Raw genomic sequence first — 21,320 nt, 5'->3', positions numbered from 1 at the left:
ACCCCTTATCTGATATATTGTTTGCAAATATCTTCTCCCATTCAGTAGGTTGAATTTTCATTTTGTTGATGATTTCCTTCACTGTGCAAAAGTTTTTTATTTTGATGTATTTTTTATTTTTTCTCCTTGCCTAAGGAGACAGAACTAGAAATTCTTATCAGTCAGTGAAATTGCTGCCTATGTTTTCTTCTAAGAGTTTTATGGTGTCAGGTCTCACATTTAGGTCTTTATTTTATTTTTGTGTATGGTATAAGCCAGAGGTCTAGTTTCATTCTTTTGCATGAGCTATCCTATTTTCCCAGCACCATTTGTTGAAGAGACAGTGTTTGCCCCACTGCATATTCCTGCCTTCTTTGTCATAGATTAATCAACCATATAAGTGTAGGTTTGTTTCTGGGCTCTCTATTCCATTCCACTGATCTGTGTCTATGTTTGTGTCAGTACCATACTGCTTTGAGCATTATAGCTTTGTAGTATATCCTGAAATCTGGGATTGTGATACCTTTGACTTTGTTCTTCTTTCTCAAGATTACTATTCAGTTTTCAATCTTAGCTTTCACTCCTCTCTTTTAACTCATTCTAATTGGATTTGTCATCAATTATCTTGTCAGACACTCCCACCTCTAGCATAGCATAGAGGAAAGGTTACTGTCTTTTTTCAGAGTGAGACACACAAGGATTGTAAGCCCACTTCAGCCTATTATTATCTTTGTGTGCTTGAGAAAACTCTCTGCGAACCAGTTTGTTTAATAAAAATGGAAATAATAATAACTATATCAAAGTGAAGATGAAGTGATATGCTTTATATAGGGCAACTGGCCAAAAATTACTGCTTAATAAATTTTAACTCCTATCACTCTTTTTTGGCCCTGCCCTACCTGCCCCTCTCCAGTCTCTCTGGATCCTGTCTACTCTTTCTTTTCTTTCTGGATAGTTAATTCCCACCTTTATAATAAAGCCTTTCCTTTTGAGAATTAATTTTCCTATTTCATTCTCTTAATAATTGCTCCAATAATGGTATTGACTGCCGGATGTACTAAGAATATATCATATACCATTTTATTTAAAGAAGTATATATTATCATCTCTATTTGACAAATAATAAAATTGAGAAATAGTATAGTAAAGTTGTTTGCCTAAAGTCATATAAGAAGGAATGGGGAAAGGGATAATTTAAATTCAGTCAATGCTATAATTCTTTCCCAAAGCCAAAGGACTCAATTGACTGAAACTATTCATTATTCTTAATTTATCAACTCTATTGCATTTTTCATTATGGACTATGGTAGGTTAAATATGGCCACAAATTTTTTGCAGCTCCTTCTATCAGGAGGAGTTTATTTCTTTATATATCTTGAATCTGAATTGGCCTTGTGACTTTTTGGCTAATAGAATATGGTAGAAGTAAAGATGTGTGAGTTCTGGAGCCTAGGTCTTGACAGACCCAACACCTCCAGGCTTCATCTTCTTGAAATGTTCCCACCACATCTAAGGCAACCCAGGATAGCCTACTGAATGATATGAGACCACATGAAGTGAGTGGCCTAGGTGACAGGCAGTTGTACCAATTCCCAGACATGTGAAAGAGGCTATCATCTACCCTCCAATCCCAGGCCAGCTACCAGCACACTCAACCACCAAGAGCCAACAGAGAAACTCCAGGTCAATCCAAGAATCCTTAGCAATAGTAAATTGTCATTTAAGCCACTATGTCTTTAGGTGTTTTTTATGCATAAATAGCTAACTGAGACCAAAACTGATACCTACAGGTAGATTACATCTATGACACAGATCTAAAAAGATGACAATGGCTTTAAGACCAGGTAATGGGTCAATAATAGAGAGCAAACCATAAGACAATCACAGGAGGCTGGAAGATGAGTGAGCAAATTGCTACTGGAGGCTGAAAAAGGGGCACCTGTTCTGTGTAATTCCAGTACAATTAGCATAAATATTGCCTGTAGTAAACTGGAAGATAGAGAATATACCTAATAAACTTGTGGATCTGGCAAAAGATATCTATAGACAGAATGTTGAATGTGCCAGGCTATTCCTCTTAGTGGTGTATGATAAAACACAGGAAGAGATACACAAGCTAGAAGGACTGATTGGTTTGCAAGTAGCAGTTAGAAAAAACAGACAAGACCCAACACTTGCTGGGTTGGAAAGTAAATCACCTTTCATCCCCTGTCTTCCAGCTGGTAAAAAATTTCTCAATCAAAGGAGGCCTATGGATAAATATAAAATTGTGTGAGTGACTGTGCAACTCTTTGCTAAAGGATACAGCTAAACTAGTGTCTAATAGACACTCTTACCTGGAAAAAGGGGGCATCTAAGAATTTTAAGAGTGTTCTCCCATAGCAGTCTCCCACACAGACTAAAGTAGAAATTTGGGAGTCATCAGCAGGTAGATAGTACATCAAGTCACAGAACAGGATGAGATGCACAGACAAAAATGGTAGGTCAATGAATAAGAGGAATCAACACAGTCAAAAAGCTATAGCAGTTGGTTTTCTATAATAAGCAGGAAAATAGAAAATGGTAAACAGTATTGGCTTGCCTTGAGACTTCGGAGGTGCTCCTCTAGTTATTGGTGATGACATGAAAGTATGTGGCAAAAGATGGGGCAGAGGAAAAGATGGGTGGGTGTGAGAAGCCACAGTGCTTAATGACTTCTTTGTGGTTGTTGACATCACCAGGCATGATAATGGGTTTAGTGGTGGAGGGGAATCCCAGACTCTTCTGTTTCCATACCTTGTCATATCAAGATCCAGATGCTTTTGTTTTTGTCTCTTTCAAATGTCTTAGTTTCTATAGAGAGATAGAACAGATTTTAAAGAGCAAGTTCCTAAACTATGGCAACTCATGAAGACTATTATGGAAGAAAATAAGCCCAAAAGTCATAGGCAGGTGGCAGATCTCTCACTTCAAGTATCCTTCGTGCACCCCTCCCCCCTCCCCCCACCTTCTAGATCGAGCTCTTCTAGAGAAGGAGGAATCTGAAAGTGAATGTTGGGCCACATCAACAAATTATTTTATATATGAGACCATATTTTTTCTAATGGATGCATTTTTTTTAGACTTAGCATATTCTCCAGAAAACAATGGTATAAACTAAAGAGAGAGGTAAAATAGGTATTGCCTATGTAGCTCTTTTCTTGTTGCTAGAAATAAGTTTTTCTAGAGTCACTGAAAATTCATATACAATCATTTATATTCAGTAGCAGAAGCAGTTTGAGTAGGAATATATTTGTAACATCATTCCATGCTTAATATTATATGGGTCTATCTCCATACTGTTTTCCACAGTTGCTGCACAGTGCATGAGAGTTCCTTTTTCTCCACATCCTCATCACTTGTTATTTCTTGACTTTTTTATTCTAGCCATTCTGGCAGGTGTGAGGTGGTATCTCACTGTGGTTTTGATTTACATTTCCCTGATGATGAGTAATGTTAAGCATTTTTTCAAGCACCTATTGGCTGTCTATATGATTCTCTGGGAAAAAATGTCAGTTTAGGTCTTCTGCCCGTTTTTAATTAGATTACGTGGTTTTTGATGCTGAGTTATGTAAGTTCTTTATATATTTTGGGTATTAACCCCTTATCAGATATATTGTTTGCAAATACCTTCTCCCATTTAGTAGGTCGTCTTTCTGTTTTGTAGATGGTTTCCTTTGTTGTGCAAAAGCTTTTTATTTTGGTATAGTCCCAACTGTTAATTTTTCCTTTTGTTCCCCTTGCCTGAGGAGACATATCCAGAGAAATGTTGCTAAGGCTGTTGTCAAAGAAATTACTGCCTATGTTTTCTTCTAAGAGTTTTATGGTGTCAGGTCTCACATTTAGGTCTTTAATCTATTTTATTTTTGTGTGTGGTGTAAGCCAGTGGTCTAGTTTCATGCTTTTGCATGTAGCTGTCCAGTTTTCCCAGCACCATTTGTTGAAGAGACTGTTTTCCTCACTGTATATTCTTGCCCTCTTTGTTAAAGATTTAATCAACCATATAAGTGTGGGTTTGTTTCTGGGCTCTCTATTCTGTTCTATTGATCTCTGTGTCTATGTTTGTGCCAGTATCATACTATTTTGATTATTACAGCTTTTTTTCTTTTTGTAAACAGTATGGAGGTTCCTCAAAAATTAAAAATAGAAATACCATATGATCCAGTAATTCCACTACTATTTACCCCAAAAATCAAAAGCACTTAATTTGAAGACATATGCACCCCTATGTTTATTGCAGCACTATCTATAATAGCCAAGATATAGAAGCAACCTGTGTCCATCAACAGATGAATGGAAAAAAAAGATGTAGGGTGTGTGTGTGCATGTTTATATATGTGTATGTGTGTGTGTGTGTGTGTGTGTGTATATATATATATATATATATATATATATATATATATATATTCAGCCATAATAAAAGAATGAGATCTTGCCATCGCACCAGTAGGATGGAGCTAGAGAATATTATGCTAAGTGAAATAAATCACATAGAGAAAGACAAATACTGTATGATTTCACTTACATGCTTTAGAAAACAAAACAAATGAACAAACCAACAAACAAAAAGCAGAAACAAAGCCATAAATACAGAGAACAAACTGATGATTGCCAGAAGGGAGGGGTATAAGGGGATGGGCAAAATGGGTGTAGGGGAGTGAGAAGTACACACTTCCAATTATGGAATGAATAAGTCAAGGGGATTAAAGAAAAAGTATAGGTAATATAGTCAATGGTATTATAATAGTGTTGGCTGGTGACAGATGGTAGCTACACTTGGGGTGAACATAGCATAATGTAGACTTGTCAGATCACTATGTTGTATACCTGAAACTAATATAACACTGTTTTTCAATTATACTTCAATTAAAAAATATATACATTATATGGGTCTACATTTTCGAGCTGAATAGACATAAAGAAAATGGTCTGACCTTTATTACTCAAGGAGAACTATTTTTTTTTAAATTTTTATTTATTCATGAGAGAGAGAGAGAGAGGCAGAGGGAGAAGCAGGCTCCCAAGGAGCAGGGAGCCCGATGCAGGACTCGCTCCCAGGACTCCGGGATCACAACCTGAGCTGAAGGCAGATGCCCAACCATCTGAGCCACCCAGGTGCCCAAGGAGAACTATTTTTAACATCTCCAAATTTCAAATATTTCCACAGAGTTGCTCCATTTATTGGAAAAAATACAAAATGCTACTTAAAAATTTAGTAATGCTTTCAAGTGAATTTGTATTTTAATAATCATAATAGTAATATACATATTTAATATCAACATATATACTTAAATTCATATATATATACATGTGTGTATATATATACACATATATAGAACATTGAAACCACACACACATATATATATAGAATATATCTATGCACACACACATATACATATATACACACATATATACAGAACATTAAAACCAACCTTTTTTGTGGTTAGGACACCTAAGATCTACTCTCTTAGCAAATTTCAAGTATACAATACAATATCATTAACCATATTTACATTGCTGTAATTAGCTCTCCAGAACTTACTCATCTTGCATAACTGAAGCTTTGTACCCCTTGACTAACATCTCCCCATTTCACTATGTGAGATGATGGATATGTTAATTAGCTTGATTGTCACTATTATCTCACAATGTATTTGTATATCAAAACATCAAGTCATACACCTTACATTTATACAATTTTTATCACTTATACTCAAAAAACATGGGGGAAAATTGAAAAAAAAAACCAGCACAAAAATATCAAATGTAGGCACTGCAGCATGAGGCAGTGGAAGGAGGTCTTAACTGGGTGTCCATGAATCCAGCTAATTCCAGCTCTACCATTAGTCTATCCAAAGAAGTTGTTAGAGATATTAGATAAGATCAAGCAGCTGATCTAATGCCAACTGAGTCTGCACGTGAGAATTTTGCTAACCATTTTCAGAATTCACTCCATCAACTTCCATATCTTTCTCTGATGGGATGACTCCCTCTTTTAACTTTACTGATCATAGTCTACTTGGGACTTTGGCCAGTGATGACCTAGGACATGGGATATTCCCCTTGTTGTTTTAGCAATCATCTCTGCCTCCCAGCCATGTCTTTCTTTATTTCAGTTTGGCCTACCTTCCAGGATGTTCAAAACTTATTCCTCCACTAAGAGTTATATGTAAAGACATGGCCTAGAACTTTAGATGAACATAAAGTCACTTATGATTTTATTTTTCTATAATGTAAGCTTTCAATATCATAATGAATATAAATCACTTTTTTCTTTGTTGAACATCATGTGAATGAGAAGAATCTTCTGTCTCTTAAAAAAAACCAAAAAACCAAAAAACAAAACAATAACAACAACTCCTCTGAGACTCCATAAAAAATATGCACAGACAGTGCACAAAACTACTGCTTCCTTAGTTCTCCCACCTGTCTTCTTGAGGTTCTACCTTTTAAAACATCCCCCCAGTATTATCCAATTTGCTTCTTACTTTTGACTTTAAAGAGAAGAAACCAAGAAAAGTTTTTGTATGGCTGTAAACAATGAAGAGAGGTCATACAAGAGGCACTTATTACCTTTCATATGTAGAGAGAATACACTGAAAAGGCTTAGTGCTTCAACTTCATGTGACACACTTCTGAGGAAATGGGCTCCCTCTCACTACAAATGGTCAGCATTGGCTGTAGTCAACTAAGGTAGAGATGAGTGCTCAGTGGTGATTAGACCATCTGGTCAACTAAGATAAGAATGAGCGCTCAGGGGCACTTGGGTGGCTCACAGTGCATCACACATCTGACTCTTGATTTTGGCTCAGGTCATGATCCCAGGGTCCCGGGATTGAGCCCCACATCAGGCTCACTGCATAGCAGGGACTCTGTGTGTCTCCCTCTGTTGTCCCTCCCCCTGCTCGTGCTCTCTCTCTCTAAAATAGATAAATAAATCCTTAAAAAAAAAAAAAGATAAGTGCTCAGTTGTCTCCTTCCCTCTTTCCCACCAGCCCTCCTTTTCCTCCTCCTCTTTCTCTTTTTTGTGTACTTTTTTTCTTTCACTGTTCAAGTTTTATTTGGTGTTTTACTTGGCATGACACTTGGATAGTTGGTTGCCTTGTTTACATGCAAATTTTTCTTTTTACATTATATGGCAATGTATGCTAGCTACTCTGACACAAATAGTACATAAATAAGATCTTCAAGAGCAGTTTTGCACTATTGGATCTCTCTCTTTTCCTCCCCTACACATGTCTAACTCAAAATAGCATTTTGGAGATTTTTAGAGAAGGAGGAGTGCTAAAAAAAATTGCTGAATAATAACCAGTTTTAGCTGATGCTTGAAATTTCACTATTAGAAAATCATTCTTCCCTGTAAGGCAATTTTTATCCAGGTTCTTCCTTTAAAATATTAAACTAACTTAACAAAACATTATGCATTATTATAAGAAAAAAATTTAAATTAGCTAAGTTCCTGCAATGCTGCAAGTGACAACAAATGTTTTCTCTGGCAATAAGAGAATTAAATTTGTAATTAACTCTTCACTAATGGATTATAGTTCCTTTCTTGAGATAGCCTCAGGAGATACAATTTTTTCCCTATTGATTGTGAATATTTCTTTTTTTTTTTTTTAAGATTTTATTTATTTATTTGACAGAGAGAGTGTGTGCACAAGCAGAGGGAGCAGCAGAGGGAGAGAGAGAAGCAGGCTCTCTGCTGAGCAGGGAGTCAGATGCAGGACTCCATCCCAGGACCTGAGCCCATCATGACCAGCACCACTTCCAGCACACAGAGCTCCAGCAGAAGAAGAGGGGTAAGTAGGGAAGTCTCCATACCATAGCTCATACAAGCTGACTGCCGCAAATGGACCAGTGTGGGTACGAAAGCCACTCACAAGAGTGCTCCCTCTACTGGAGGGGTAAAGAAACTTCAACATTATAGGCCTGGTACATGAAATTAGACATTATCACAAGTCTACTGAACTTCTGATTTGCAAACTTTCTTTCTACCATCTGATGCTAGGAATTGCCCATGACTTCAAAACAGATCTGCACTTACAGGGTGCAGCTACTGGCGTTCTGCAGGAGGCAAGTGAGGCTTATCTGGTGGGCCTTTCTGAAGACACCAACCTATGTGCTATCCATGTCAAACATGTCACAGTTATGCCAGAAAACATCCAGCTAGCACACCGCAGAACTGCAGAATGTGATTAAGCACCATTATGATGGAAAACACTTCATTCTTTTAAAAAAATTCTCTTCTTCCTCTCATTGATGGCTCTGAACATTAGATTTTTTTTCCCCCATGGGGTCAAGAGGTACCTAAGTATATGATTGCTAGTGGAAAAATAGGGGATAGAAATTAGGTATTGGCAGTTTTTCCATCTTCATTTGTGTGTGAATTTTTTATATAAATGTGGGGATAGGAAGCATTAATGCAAGTCAAATGTTTCAGTGAACACGCATTAGCAGTTCAACTTTATAATAATTATAAACAAGCCTGTTACATTTTTCTGGACAATGCCAGCATTTGGATTTTTTTACAACAGGAAATTTCTTATTGACGGCAACTACATGGTATTTGTAGCATTTTTATCATACAGTAGATTCTATCCATTCACTATACTTTCCTGAGTTGTCCTATATGCAAGTACGTGTTTTTAATGTTGTCTGTCTTCTGTGCTGTTCTTGTAAATTTACTATTAAAATACATTAAACTATGAAAAAAGTTATACATGGTTTTTCAACTATGTGGGGGGTTGGCACCCCTAACTCCAATGTTGTTCAAGGGTCAACTATATTTGTTTTATAATCAGAGTTGAGTGCTCTACTTTATAACCAGAATTGATCAAATGTAACTATGGCACCCACCACCAACATAATGTTTGTAAAAATTAGAAAAAGAAAGGTTCCTTTTTACACTATCTTGTTGTGTTCATTTATATGTGCAAATACATATATATATCTTCATTTTATTTATTATTTATTTCCTTACTATTCTCCAGACTACAGGCCACTCAAGGAAAGGAGCCATGTTTGTTTTGTTCATTGCTATATTCCTGTATGTACAACACTGTAATTAAATGAGACAGTGATGTAAATGCCTCGATTCTATGCATATATATGTGTGTACACACACATATACATACATTCACACATATTATATATGTACAATATGTGTACATACACATATTACATATTTATACATACTACATCTATGTATATATAACCAAAACATATTTATATACATATATATATGTATATATGTATTTGTTGGTTTGCTTGTTTCAACTACACACTTAATTTTAGGAGTGTGGGAAGATAAAGGGTAAAAGGTGTGGAGGTAGGAACTAGTTCACAGCTAGGAATGTTATGAAATTCATACCTATTTCCCAAATCTTCACTATAAGCAATAGTTTTAGCATCTTTTATCCCTAAATCTCTATTTAGAATATTTTTAAAATAGCATATTTTCTAAATATTTCTACACTTTCTCTTAGAGGTAAGGACAGTCAGTTTACATGTACTATCAGTAAATCAGGGGAGGGGAAGCAAGAACAAATAACCATCTGTGTACAGCATATAGTAGATTATCATCCCCCTAGTAAACATTAGCCAGGTGGAGAGGAAAGTGCATAGGCTTTAGGGTGAGGCGGATTCAGAATTAGATGCAGGCTAGAACACACTTTCTATATGAAAGCCTTGGTCAAATCACTCTGACCTTCAGTTTCCTCTTTGGGAAAAAAGGGATGATAAAATCCATCTCAATGGATGTTGTGGGGATTAAATGGGATGAAGTAGGGAAAACATCCAGCGTAATTCATAACATATGGTAGGTCAATAATTGTCCCCTTCGTTTTTCTCACCCTTGTCAAGGAAGATGTGCTTTTCTAAATAGATTTGATTACATTGTTCATCATTGTCCTGATAAATCTTTAAACAAAGAGGGTCACTATATTTAACAGCTTGCAAAAATCTCTATTAAAGTATCACTCTCGGGGCGCCTGGGTGGCTCAATCTGTTGGGTGGCTGCCTTCAGCTCAGGTCATGATCCTGGGATCAAGCCCCGCATTGGGCTCCTTGCTCAGCAGGGAGTCTGCTTCTCCCTCTCCTTCTGCCTGCCATTCCCCCTGCTTGTGCTTGCGCTCTCTCTCTCCCTCTCCCCCTCTCTGTGTCAAATAAATAAATAAAATCTTTTAAAAAAATTAAGTATCACTCTCTGTTGTAATTGTTCACTCGAGGACTGGCTACAGGTCTACACTCTGGACATCTCCAGGGCCACATTATGTCTGTTCATCTCTGTATCCCACTAGCTCTGTGCCTGGCACATAGTGGGTACTCAATAAATGTTCATTAAGCAAATATAAGGAGAACATAGAGTATATGAAAGGACTGAACTGACATCATTATAAAATTCACTAGGGTCCCCTAGGTAGTCATTTCCAAACTTGGCTGCACATCAAAATGATGTGAAGAAGTTGTGAAAATTTGAGGTAACAGCTACTTGCAATCCTCTGTACCCAACAAATTAACAGAATTTAAACCTGGAGGTTATGGGGCAAAATAATTCATTTTTGTTTTTGTTTTTTAAATATCCTGGGTAATTTTGATGACCCCCCAGGTTTGGAAGCCCTTGTCTAGTGATTGGTAGTTACCAAATCATGCTTCTTAAGGCTGGCTGCACCAAAACCATCTGGAGTGGGGGCAGCTTTACGAAATGCAGATTGTGCAAAACAAGGGAACCCAAATCTCTGGGAATGTTCCTAATGATCTGCATTTTTCATGTACCAGAAAAATTTGGATCTATACCAGGAAATTTGTGAACCTGCATGCTAAGCTGCTAAGCGATTGGAAGATTCTCAACTTCTTAAAACTGAGAACAGGAAGTGAATTAAGTGATTATTTCCCCAATGAAGAGCAGAGCCCTTAGAATCTGCAGAGGAGGTTTTCTTCAAAATAAGCATCACCTTTCAAATTCTAATGTGCCTTGGATGGGGAAAGGGGAGAGTCTCTGTTGAATTGTAAAGAGTTTTGGGAGGATTATGATCATCTGCCCCATACGTAGCTTTAGAAGCCACTTTGTTTCAGAATTTTAACACATCTAGGAAAATACCATGTGAGGTGTGGTTTAGAAAGTTTTGCCTTTTTGCTAAGAAGACTTTACTAAAGAAACGTTACTTTATATTTTAATTTGTAACTAGTGTGCAAATGGGATAAATCAGTAGCAAAATTTGTTTTGCAAAGACCAATGCTTGTCTTTAAAAAAAAAAAAATGCCATCTTTCCTAATAAAGATGCAAAAAAAAAAAAAAAAAGCCTCTATTGATTGACTCAAGAAAGATCTGCAATTTTCTATACCTACCTGACTTAATTTTAAGGCTTCTAATTCTTCCCAGTTTTTTACCTATTGGTTTAGGAATAAACCCACCGTCAGCCTTTGCAATGAAAACTCAGTCCAGAGCTGGTGGAAAACAATGGAGCAACCTAACATTGTGCATTAACTTGTGAAGTCTCTTATGATGCAGGAGTGATTGCCCTGTTTTCAATGAAAATCTAAAAGTGCCTCCTAGCAGCCCCTTGGGATAAGTGAAGAATATAATGTTTAGTAGTTTTCCTTCAGAAGGTCAGAGTAGGTATGTTCCTCCAAATCTCTCTGACAGCAAGTCTTTTATCTTTTCAATTTTTCTCAAAAAAAAGTTTAGAGATATAAATATGATGTATATTATAAACAAACATGTTAGTGACAATGTATTACCATGGCTAATAAAGTTAAATACACATGGTATTTCTTGGCAGTATGACACATGTCTATGTCATTGACAGATGTATATATAGAGATACATAGATACATTTATTAAAATATAAATAAATAAATATATATATATACACACATATATATGTAGAACTTGGTACCAGGGATATATATCACCAATATTTTTGGAATTTTGACATTCTTTGGCCATTTCTTCCTATGAAATTCTAAATATATCATAAAGCATTTGTAAATAGTGAAGTAACTTAAAGTCATTTTTGTTTTGAGAATGTGACATTTGACAATGATCTCCTAAAATAATTGGAAGCATCCCAGGGTATTCAAGATAAGTAAAGACTGCATGGGGAGAACTCTGCACTGGAAATTGTTCCTCAAATGAAAGGTACAAATGAGTTTCTCTGCTAGTTGCTTTATCTAGCCTGATAATTCAATAGCAATAAATGTTGTAAAGTCCATGCAATAAAGCCTTGGCTTGCCATCATTCCTGCAGCCTTATTGTAAGACTAGTGTATAAGTGGAAATATATTGAAAGAGGGTTTATTTCCAAGTTCTAGGGTAAAATTTACTAAATGGTATTTAAGTAGTTGAAAGATGTGAAAGTGGATTATTTCCTGGAGATGTGTTTATATACTTGTCCTAGCCTTCTCTTTCTCTCCTTCCAAGTGCATGTTATTGTTAGGTAAATCAGAGTCAGTGCTGCATTTTAGGATCTGGGAAATGAGAGGCAAAGAGGCAATATCTAATCTATTATGGAAATATCTAGATATCTGGCTTTTAACCAGATATCTTTTCTCCTAGTCTGTAGCTTGGGTTTTCTTTCTCTCAACAGGATCTTTCACAAAGCAAGTTTAGTTTTGATAAAGTCTAATTTTATTGACTTTTTCGTTTATGGATTGTGCTTTAGGTGTCACATGTAAGAAATCTTCACCAATCCCCACCTCCTAAAATTTTTTTCCTATATTTTCTTCTTAAAGTGTTATGGTTTTACATTTAAATCTGTGATCTATTTTTATTTATTTGAGAGAGAGTGCACGTAGGGTGTTTCACAGAGGGAGAGGGAGAGTCTCAAGCAGACTCCGTGCTGAGCACAGAGCCTGACACTGGGTTCAATTCCATTACCCTGAGATCATGACCCCAGTGGAAATCAAGAGCCAGATGCTTAGCCGACGGAGCCACCAAGGCGCCCCAAATCTATGATTTGAGTTAATTTTTGATTAAATTGTTTTAATTTAAGGTCCCAATATATGTATTTGCCTATAAATGTCCAATTCCTCTAGCACCATTTATTGAAAAGACTATCCTACATCCATTGAATTGCGTTTGCATCTTTGTAAAAATTTGAGTTGACCATTGTATTCTCCTGTTGTTGTCAAAAAATCACCACAAACTTGGTGGCTTAAAACAACAGCAAATTATTCTCTTAAAACTCTGGAGGTGTGAAATACAACAATTGGTCTTACTGTACTAATTCAAGTATTGTGGGAGCTGTATTCTTTCTAGAGGTTCTAAGGGAGGTTTTTTATTTGTTTGTTTGAAGAGGCCACCTGCATTCACTGGCTCCATCTTCAAAGCTAGCAACATAACATCTTCAAATCTCTTTTTGATTTTAACTCTTCTGCTTCCCTTTTCCACTTATAAAGACCCCTGAAATTACATTGTGCTCACTTGTATAATCCAGGATAATCTTTCCTTCTCAAGATCCTTAATTTAATCACACTTGCAAAGTCCCTTTTTACCATGTAATCTACCATATCACAGTTTTGAAAATTGGATGCCTTTGTGGGAGGCCATTATTCTGCTGACTGTAGTTGTACTTCTGTGGGTCTATTTCTGGGTTCTCTGTTCTGTTCCCCCGATTTATGGATCCATCCCTCTGCCATATTATACCAGTCTTAATTACCTTGGCTAAATAATAAGTCTTAAAATCAGGTAGACTGATTCCTCCCACTATATTCTTCTGTTTCAAAATTATTTGAGCTATTGGGATTCCTTCGACTATCTATATAAATTTTAGAATAATCTTGTCTATATCTATGTATCTATGAAAAATCTTGCTGAGATTTAGAAAAATAATTGTGTTAAACCTCTGTATCAATTTGGAGGAGATCTGACATCTTTAATATGATGAGTCTTGTAATCCATGAACAGGGTATGTCTCTCTGTTGATTTCTTTTCCTCAGCATTTTGTAATTTAGCATTCAAGGACTTTACATATTTTGTTAGGTTTACAACTAAATGTTTCATTCTTTGTGAGCAATTATAAATAGCATTTAATTTTGGTTTTCATGAGCACATTCCTTATATACAGAAATACAAATAATTTTTATATGTTATTCTTATATCCTATGACCCTACCGAACTTGCTTATTAGTTTTAAAGGTTTGTTTTTGTTACTGATTCCTTGGGATTTTTATGTCATCTGCAAGTAGGGATAGATCTTTTCTGATTTGTATGCCTCTTATTTCCTTTTCTTGCCTTTATTGCTCTGGCTAGAAATTCAGTACTCTGTTGAATAAAAGTGGTGAGATAGGAAATCCTTGCCTTCTTCCTGATCTTAGGGGAAATTTCCTCTCTATTCCCAGTTTTCTGAGAGTTTTTATCATAAATTTGTGTTGAATTTCATAAAATGTTTCTCTGCACTAATTGACCTAGTCATATGATTTTTATTCTTTAGTTGTTAATATGATGGCATATATTAATTGATTTTTGAGTGTTGGACCAGTTTTGCTTTTTGAGAAATTTGTTCATCTATATTGTCAAATTTATGCATGTAGAGTTGTTGGTAGTATTTCCCTATATCTTCATTTTATAGTTATCTATGATATTTTATTTACTTACTTAGAATATATTGTTTTATTATAAATATCTCCTTGGAGTATCTGAGATATGCATCATTTAGTTGATCCTTTTCAAAAAGGTGAGTACCCAGTGTTGAATAGAAAAATGAAAAACTGTTTTATTCGACCTTTGGTATAGATAGTACAATTAGATATGGCAAAAAGTTTTTATAAGTCCTGACAGCCAGAAGTATTTTGCAAAAGCTTTTTAGATTACATTCTAATCCTTTATACAAAAGACAACCAGATTCTTTTCACAATATATGATACATATAAATTTACTTTTACCTTTGTATTCTGAATATCCCAAGTATATCAACTCACTATCTCCCTTCAAAAAACTATAACCCATCTTATTAAAGATGAAAATATATTAGTATTAACAATGATTAGATGTAGCTGCATTTTTTATAGGAATTCTATTTCATAACAAATCACAGAGTCACACAGTTTCATGTTCTGCAGAGTTTTGATTTCTTATTATCATTTACACTTATTTTCAGTGTTGCCTAAGGCAAAGTTGTTGCCTTGGTAGCACAAAAAAATGTACACTTTTATTCTAGGCCAGAAAAGCTGAAATTCTTGTAGCTTTACACTATGCTCATTTTGATGAGTATCTCAAGATGGGGATGGCGGGTATAGTGTCTTCGTGCTCTTGCTCACCATTTCTGTACCAATGGAGACATATCTCATTAATCAGCCAGAGCAGTCTGCTCCAGAGAGTAAGGCAAAAGATTGTTATTCATTTTAACATAATCTTTCAGGCAACCATTTCCTAAGCAGCAACCTTACCTACAAGATGAAGCTCACCAACCTTCCCTATCCTGTATGTTTTATGAGGAAATTATTTAAAAATAAAATGAAATAAAAAGCATGAAACTATTAGTTTCCACCTGAAACTTATGGATGGTCATTGATAGGTACCTTTTAAACAAAAGATTATTTGGAAATGAAAGCTTTTATTTTTTTTAAAGATTTTATTTATTTATTTGACAGAGAGAGACACAGCGAGAGAGGGAACACAAGCAGGGGGAGTGGGAGAGGGAGAAGCAGGCTTCCTGCCAAGCAGGGAGCCCGATGCGGGGCTCGATCCCAGGACCCTGGGACCATGACCTGAGCCAAAGGCAGATGCTCAATGACTAAGCCACCCAGGCGCCCCTGAAAGCTTCTATTAAAGTATATAATAGACTGACAGCAGAAAAATATTACTGTAATACCATTACTTTTATAGCCATTCTGTACAAAATATGCTGAAAACTGTATGTTGTCAGATTTCAAATTAATCTGTGGTTCTCTATGGTTCAAAATTGATATTTTTAAATAGTGAAAGCACTGGTTTATTATTATGATTCTTATTATGATTCTGACTACTATAATTTTAAAACGGTTTATCTTAAATAGGATACTGTAGTAATCATATTTATTCATTCATTCATTCCACAAATATTTCTTGAACACAATAAATGTCAGCCACTGTTTTTAGCTCCAAAGATAACTGGGAAACAAGAAAGTCAAAGTTCTGCTCCCATGAGGGATGATAAAGACAGCTAGAAATGTACAGACAAACATCCATACATAACTTTACACAGAGTACAGAGATAGGTGGTTAGCTAGAGAACACTTGGTAACTAATTTAGATTTTTGGGTGAGGGGTGGCTTCTCAAAGAAGCTGATAATGTGATCAGAGACATGAATTACATAAAGGACTCAGCTTTGTGAAGCTGGGACAGGGAATGAACATTCCATGCAGGCAGAGCTGACCACATAATTTGTGGGGCTCCTTGCAAAAAGAAAATGTGGAACCCCTTGTTCTAAAAGCAGAAAAAAAATACCATTAAATGTGCTAAAATATAAAGCTTTCTCATTTCTTCTATGGTCTTTCATCGGACTTGATATAGTGTTTTTTATTTGTTATATTAATATTATGATATATTAATGTTATTCTCAGCAAAGAAAATTAAAATTTATAATTATTAAATAAATGTTACCATTCATCTTTATATTGTGTCATGCCAGTTTTAAATGCAAAAGTAAGAGAATTTAACTCACAGGTGGTATCTCCTCACAGATGGCATCATGAATATTGCACAATTTTTTATTTCAGAGCTTGTATATACATATATCTTTAACTCATAGCAGAAGCATTGTACAAAATTGATTCAACTATTTTTCTCAGCTGCTTTTTTTACTTTTTTAAAAAACTTTTTTTGTGGAACAAGAACTAAGTTTATTTGTTCATTTCTTGCACTTGAAATATTCCTCGATGACATCCTTCGCCTGAGACTCTTTGCCATAGTCCTTAACCACCACACAACTGCAACCAACCACTTTATGGGGTTTTCCCTCTCCGTCAGTTTTACAGAGGCCTACCCATTCCCCTAGTTTCTTGTTGTCATCAACCTTGATTAGGCTGATTTGGTGTTCAACACAAAGGGCCTCCACCAACTTGACATACATAGGCTCATCACAGTTGGATGCAAGCACACAAGGATGGGCCTGGCTCTTGTCTAAGGCTTTGGCAGCTTCGCGAATTCCACGTGCTAGGCCATCCTGGATGAGGGCGGTCTTCAGCACCTCTTGTAAAGCAGTATTAACGTCCATTACACCTCCAGCATCAATGCCTTCCTCGGCCATGGCGGTAGATCACGAGTGTAGCCGAATCTTGACTGCACGCGACCTTCCACCTCCGCACGACTGGGCGGCGGCAGGGAAAGAGCTGTTTTTTTTACTTCTTGATAGGCACACATTCTATAAACATTCTCCACCTTGAGCTTAACTTAAAAGTAAGGAAGGACTAAATGAAGATGAACATGGGTTAGTTATCCTATTTCTCTCTTTCTTTCTATCTCATGATTCTCAGTGTAGGTGGTTAGCTAATACTGGGAAGACACATGAGCAAGAAAGGTTATGGATAGGGCTCTTTGATTATCCATGCTTCTTAAAACATCACTGCTTCCTTTCAATGTTTGAAGCAAGTTCTGGTTCTCAATAGAAGGTGTGCCATCTCAGAGCTGGCAGTGTGCCTGCTTACTAGACATGCTTACCTTGTACTCACTTTGAGTCATATTGAACCTCTACTACACACTGTAGGTCTATCAGAATTCTGTGGTCATGGGGCCCTGTAAGTGCTACATGCAAATGAGGTGGCAATGAATGATGGAAATATTATATGTATTTCCTCTGCTCACCCATGTGCTCCACCGTGCCACTAAATTTCACTTACAAAACACAAGTTAAAAGATAAAATTATTTAAAAATTTGAGATTGCATCAGTAGGGCATTAAACCAAGTATGGGGCCCTTTTGATAACAGGGCTCTATGTGATTCCACAGGTCACACACCCATGAATCTGGCCTTCCAGGCAGATCAAGAACTTGTGTGAAGGCCTGAAAGCAGAAATGAACTTGTCACTTTTTAAATGAGAAAGCAGGCCATTGAAGCTTGGTGGGTGGAGAATGGAGGAGATGAGGTCAATGAGGAAGGAACTAACAGATGACATAGGGCTTTGTTTGCCAGGCTAAGAAGTCTGATGTTTACTCTAATTTTGATTGGAAGCCATTGGAATATTGTAAACTAGGAATATCATGATCTGATTTACATTTTTAAAAGATCACTCTCCTTTGGAATATGAAGTAGTCCCAGAGAGGTAGTGATTTGAACTATGGTGGAAAGAGTATAGATGGAGAGATGTGCAAAATTTAGGATATGTTTTAGAAGTTGAGTGAACTTGGCTTCTATTGGGTTAGGTGTATGGTATGAGGGGAAAGAGCAAGAAGAGATAATTAAGGTGTTTTTTCTTTTCCTTGTTCAGTGAGGTGAGGAAGACTAGTAGTAGAACAGGTTTGATGGATATAGGAAATTTCTTTTGTCCAAGGTGAGTCTGAGTTGCCTGCTAAAACTCCAAGTGATTTTGCCAAATTGGCTATTTAATGTAAGGCCTAACAGTTGGTGAATAAATAAATATAGCTTAAAGTAACATATAGAGCAAACTTAGAGAATTATAAGTTATTCGCCATTTTTCTCTGTAGGAGAGGTGACTGGCTCTTCTTCAGATGGTCAGTTTCAGTGCACAAGCTAACAAGGTCACAAATAAAATCTTCCTTTTCTTTGCTCCTCTTAATAATGGGTTACTGTACATACCGAGGAAGATGTGTAGGTTCATCCATTAGAGAAGAAACAAAATCTTATTAGCAGCAAGTCACATAGATTCTGGGATTTGTGAAGGTGGTCTAAAATTTTGTTTCAGTAATTACTGGCAGCTCACATATTACTCCAACAGAAATAGCCTCAGATGAGGTTCCAGAGGTCCTTTACTTTTGTTAGTCTTCTCTGTACTTTTATTTCTCTGCTTTTTGGATTTCAATTAAATGTCAAAATCAATGGGTTAAAGCTGACCCTGTGAGGTCACAACCAGAAGACTAGTATCTTGACTTCATCTTTAGCCACTTGTGTTGCAGTTACTCATGCTTAGTGAGAGTTTGCTTGGGATGTTTGGGATTTGCAGGAGTGACATTAGAACAGTAATGCCCCATTCTCTCACTGACATCCATCACTTCTCATCCCATAGCATCTATGAACTCTTATATGAAAAATCACTTTCCTACCACAGATGAAGATGTGAAAGGAGAAAGGGTGATGGGAGAGAGCATCCTATTATGCCTCATAGCTACCATGAGAGCATCCATCAAATGCTAGCCACTTCTATACTTTGTTTTTAAACCTTAGATACATATGCAGGATAAATGGTGTATTTCCTCATTTTGCAGATCATATCGCTGGTAAATTTCATCTTAGGGAATCAAATTCATACTGTCAAGTGACAAAATCTGTGTTCTTTCCATTATACAACACTGCCTCTGTAAAAAAAACTCTGCCATGTGAAATTTTCCTTTTTACATACCAAATATCCATCTGCTTTTGTGTTCTAACTGGGCTCACTAGAATGTTACTTTTATAGACTAATTCAATATCTAATTTTACAAATGAGAAAACCAAAGCACAGAGGGATTTGCAGACCTATCCAATGCCACATAATAAACACATTTAATAATAGTAGCTTAATAGTGTTAGATATTAATTATTTAATAAGATTTACAATTTGTCCTGGTTAATCAGCAATAGATGTAAGAAGGGATTGAAAGTTAAACTTCACTTTTCCCCAAACCTCTATATAAAATACAAGTTTTTATTTTGCATCGTTTAAATGAATCGTGGTGGATAAATGCAATCAGAGATAGGACTAGATTGTAGTGTGTCTTCTACTTAGCCTAATTCTACATCTACTTGTCCTTATTATTTATGAAAATTGGTTCAAGTGTAATCTCATTGTTGTTCTCAAATGGAAGCAAACATCAGAAATTATATACCCAACATGCAAATGGCATTTTCTTTCTGAACACAAAACAAGGAAAGGATACCACAGAACTTTCCTGTAATGCAAATTAAATTGACATGATTTACTTGGGACTATAGCAGAATCCACAAGGACTTGGATATTTTTTAATATCTGCAATTAGATATAATGTTAGTCACTGTGTGAATGAGGCTAGGAAAGAGGGTTTTTCAGATATTGTACAGCATGAAATAAAACTAGAATTCACTTCATTAAGGAAAGAGGTTAAAAAAAAAATCACATCTTTTTTTTTTTTCTTTTTTTTAGTGTCTCCAAAGATTTCTGAGACCTAGATAAGCTGTTAACAGTGTTTCAAAGCTTTGTAATATTTAGGTATTAACTCTACAGGATGGGAACTACTTGGTTAGAAAAATAGGAAGAATAGGCAATATTTTGCAGCACTGTGGAATTCATCAGGACCAAAGTGGCCGAATGCAGCTAAGCATAACATAGTTTTAGTGGCTTATGTAAAATATGCTAATTTGTCCAGATCTTAATTGGAAAAATCTATTCTTCTATGAGAGAAATTATACTGTTCAAGGCAGAATGCAAGAGGTAGATAGAACATCAAGTAATGATGCCTATTCTAGATGCCAAGGGAAATGTGTAAAGACTGAAGGGTAAGTAAAAAATTGGAAGAGAAATATGTGCTCATACTGTACTCTTCAGTGAATAAAGTTTGTATGTCTCTGTAAGGAGAGACATGTATGAAGTATTTAAAGCTGAAAGTCTTTAAATAAGCAATTCGCCAACAAATATATCTCAAGAATCTGTGTGCTCACAACTGTGATTGGTCCAGTGGGAAATACAATGGCCTATGCATGCCTCCTGCCTTCAAGGAGTGCCCAGGGAAGTCACAAGTAGAAGATGCTGCAACAGTGAGCCATAAAAGGTACAGCCAACATAAACAATAATACCCGCCCCCCCCAAAAAAATGTATTTTCCCACTAAGGCCAAATGTACTTCACAGAGCCATTTTGTATTCAGCTTTATAATGTCTAATAGGATAACTGTTTTGGAAAATCCTTTGATGAATATCCAGAGCACTTTGTGTGGATGCGGTAGCTGTGTGACTGGGGCAAATACTCCTTCTCTCTGTGCTTTGCACGTGTAAAATGGGGATAAATAACAGAACTTTCTTGTACTATTGTGAGATTGAAAAAAAAATGTACAAAAGTGCTTAGCCTGATCAGAAGTCCTCTCATTCGGTATGAGTCGTTGTTGTCACCATCATCATCACTCTGCAAAACTTGCACAGACATGTTGTTAACGGATAGAGTTGAATGAGAGTAAGAATAGAAGTGTCCTCCTTTTTTGCAGCAGTATCTCTTCTGGGG

The 21,320-nt window shown here is 36.2% G+C and overlaps 1 pseudogene; it reads right to left on the bottom strand.

Annotated features, from left to right (window-relative positions):
• Positions 1–16,793: 16,793 nt before the first annotated feature.
• On the bottom strand, positions 16,794–17,301 carry LOC102738504 (small ribosomal subunit protein eS12 pseudogene; annotated as a pseudogene).
• Positions 17,302–21,320: the final 4,019 nt, after the last annotated feature.

Source organism: Leptonychotes weddellii, chromosome 2, assembly GCF_054177405.1.
Source record: "Leptonychotes weddellii isolate Sample4059 chromosome 2, ASM5417740v2, whole genome shotgun sequence".
Classification (NCBI taxonomy): domain Eukaryota; kingdom Metazoa; phylum Chordata; class Mammalia; order Carnivora; family Phocidae; genus Leptonychotes; species Leptonychotes weddellii.
This window is presented reverse-complemented; position numbering and strand designations above follow the sequence as displayed.